This window comes from Chelmon rostratus, chromosome 5, assembly GCF_017976325.1.
Source record: "Chelmon rostratus isolate fCheRos1 chromosome 5, fCheRos1.pri, whole genome shotgun sequence".
Lineage (NCBI taxonomy): Eukaryota > Metazoa > Chordata > Actinopteri > Chaetodontiformes > Chaetodontidae > Chelmon > Chelmon rostratus.
Genome location: NC_055662.1, coordinates 1 through 3,127, shown reverse-complemented (window position 1 = coordinate 3,127; position 3,127 = coordinate 1).

Below are 3,127 nucleotides of genomic sequence, written 5' to 3'. Positions count from 1 at the left end.
TGACAAAACAAAAGACTCTGAATTAAATTCAAAAGAATGTTATTTTCAATGGGAGCCTAAATGTACCTTACCTGAAAAAAAATATAGGGCAGCCTAGCACATTTATGAGTAAAAATACCAGGAGAGTTAATAGAATTAGAAACCAGTGGGTGAGAACCACTTTAAAAATGTTCTCAAATGTGAGAAAGCAGTTAAGAATTCCGATGTCAACATCTAGAGCAATAAGGGGTTGTACATAACATTGACTTTCTTCCATCCAAATTAGAAGTAGTAATCAAAGAATGGGAAAGAAAAAGGATTAGTCATGCTGGGGCAGTTATTTAAAGGAGGAGATGTCCTTTGAACAGCTTCAGCATGAACAAAATCTGCCAGCCCATGACTCTGCAGACATTATTTACAGAACACAAAGAATGCTTCAAACTATGTGCTACACCATGTAAATAGAACATTTATTCGTGTCAATAATTAATGGCACAATTAAAGAGAGGATCATATTGCAAAAATATAAGATGTAAATGGCAGTGAATTTTGTTTGTTTATTTAGTGCTGCCACTTTATTTTTGTGCTTTTATTTTGAAGAGCGTCATTCGTACTTTGCTACTTCCTGTTTTGCGGAAGCCAGGCTTCTTGCTCCTGTCTCAGAAAACGACATGCACACGTTGCTCCAGAGCTGGTAAAACATGCAAATGAACTATTTACTTCTTGTATGCTGTGTTGGAGCTTGTAGAAAGTTGTTTTATTGTGGTTCGCTAAGGAGTGTTACTGCGAGGTGTGTGTGGAAGACAGGCTGCTAGCAAGCTGAATTCAAGTTTAGCACCCTTGGAAAGCAGAAGGAGGTATGATGAGACTAATGGTGTATTCCTTGTGAAACGAGTGTTTCACTGATTTAGAGAATTTGTTATTATTTTTATTTACACATGAGCTGTAATTCGTTACTGTTTAAAAACTGATTATTTCATTTAAAATTCATGATTTGAGTTTACTAAAAATGATGAGATGAGCACCATAACCTCAGATAAAACCTAAAAATTATCATGGAGAGAGGCACATCAAGTAACAAATAGCCCAATTTGGAACAGTTAAGATGAGATTTTGCATAACTCCTCTTGTCATCTTAAACACAACAGACTGACCAGCTGTAGCAACCTCAAAGGGTCAAACTCAAGCCATAACTAGATTGAGACACTGTGTACTAAAGGCGGATATATAGGTGTGTTTGTGTGTGTGTGTGTGTGTGTGTGTGTGAGTGTGTGTGTGTATGTGTGTGTAGTGGGTAGTGATGAAGTGTTAATAAACGAAAAACAAAAATAACAATAAATCCCAATATCAAATTGCAAAACTTAACAATTGCAATACTAAAGAATCGCAGCAGGTATTGAATCAGTTCACAGGTATCATGATAGCAGTAAATCGGTCATCCCAGTCCTAATATCTATTTTATCTCACAATCATATCATAATGCTCTTTCATATCAAAATCATCATCAAAGAATTTGGAGAAATCCATTTGGCCTCTTCACTCTTTATGAGTGCAAGAAGCTGGGTGGTGTTCAGTCAAACTTTTCTGCTGCAGTGTGTGTGTCATAAAAGAGTTATTTCAAAATGTCTACGGCTTTAAAGGAGAAAAGTTAAATCAACATTCTTCATGCTGTGCAGTCCATTCAGCAGTCTGTCGCACATACTGGGATCCAGTTCCCGTTAAGCAGCTTGCATCAGCAAGTCAGGCTCCCACACTTGCAACTGGCAAGTTATAATTTATTTTCTACTATGCTGTACTCACCTATTTATAGCTTCACCACCAGTTCTGGCACACAAAACAACACAGTTGGAGACAATTGAAGATGAAATTTGGAAATTACCATTGGACCAACGCAATGTCAGTACTGTATTCTGGTCATTAAATTTATATAAGAAATCCAGCAGGAGCCCATCCTACTCTTCCTCTCACCACCACTTCACACAGACTGTCCTTTCACCCTTTGCCTGCCCTACAGCTGTGGTTTGTGAAGTATTTCAATCAAAATTTCAATAATGGATTTTTTCCAAAGAAGAGAGAAAAATAAAAATGAATGATTAATACAAAGATGTGGCAAGGGTTTATTTATACCAATTAGTCTTTTTTGTATATTCATCTATTTTCTCTCAAAAGAGAGGAGGAGCAACCTCCTCTCCCTTAGGTTCCAAATGGCTAACCTGATGATCCATCCAGGCCCTTAGGCCTGCTGCAGCTCCACACTGGACATGCAGGCTTTTAATCATACCTATGTCTGTGTCATTAAAGCTGGAGTTAATGTTTGAATGGACGTATGAACTGACAGAGTTACTCACAGAGGTCAGCATGACCTCAGTCAGGCAGCAGAGCGAGACCAGAGTGTATCCACTGCATGTTGTTAATTAAAAGAAGAAGTAATGCTTTAGCACTCTACATTAAATCCAGCCTTTCACAACAGTTACACAGTTAATGGCTCCATGTAGAGACACAAACACCTTCCCTTCTTTCACTGATTTCTGATTTAGAGAACACACTCACATGCATGCTAGTACGCACACTCTCTCTCTCACACACACAAACACACACACTCACACACACACAAGCTGGACTTCAATGTGACACCATCAAAATTATTCTCTTAAATATACATAGTTGTAATTGAGGAGGTCTTTAGGAAATACAAACAAAATAAAATTGTGCCAAAGTGTCAGTGTGTCTGGAATAATTCATGGAGATGAGGGAAAAGCCTGACGTGGAAAATCAATGATAGCAATGGTCTGTATGATTTGGCTTTCGTGGTGGACAGTACTTCTTAAAGCTGAACCTCAAGCTCCATCCAGCTTCTCAGCTTGCTGCTTTCAAAATGTGAAATCACTTGAAACCAAATTAAAACTGTGACAAGTGCAACTGGAATGGCTTACCACTGTGCATTTGCCTACTCTGTAAGAACAAAAGCCTGCTATGACATCTGAATTTGCTGAGTGTGAAAACTTCTTCAGGCATTTGGCAAGATTTTTCAGGACCTAAGAAGTAACAAAAGGAAGTTCACATATTTGCTTCACTGCTAAATGCCCCTAGCATGCCCCTCTTACCATCAATGGTGCTACGGTGAAGAGGGTGAGCAGCACCAAATTCC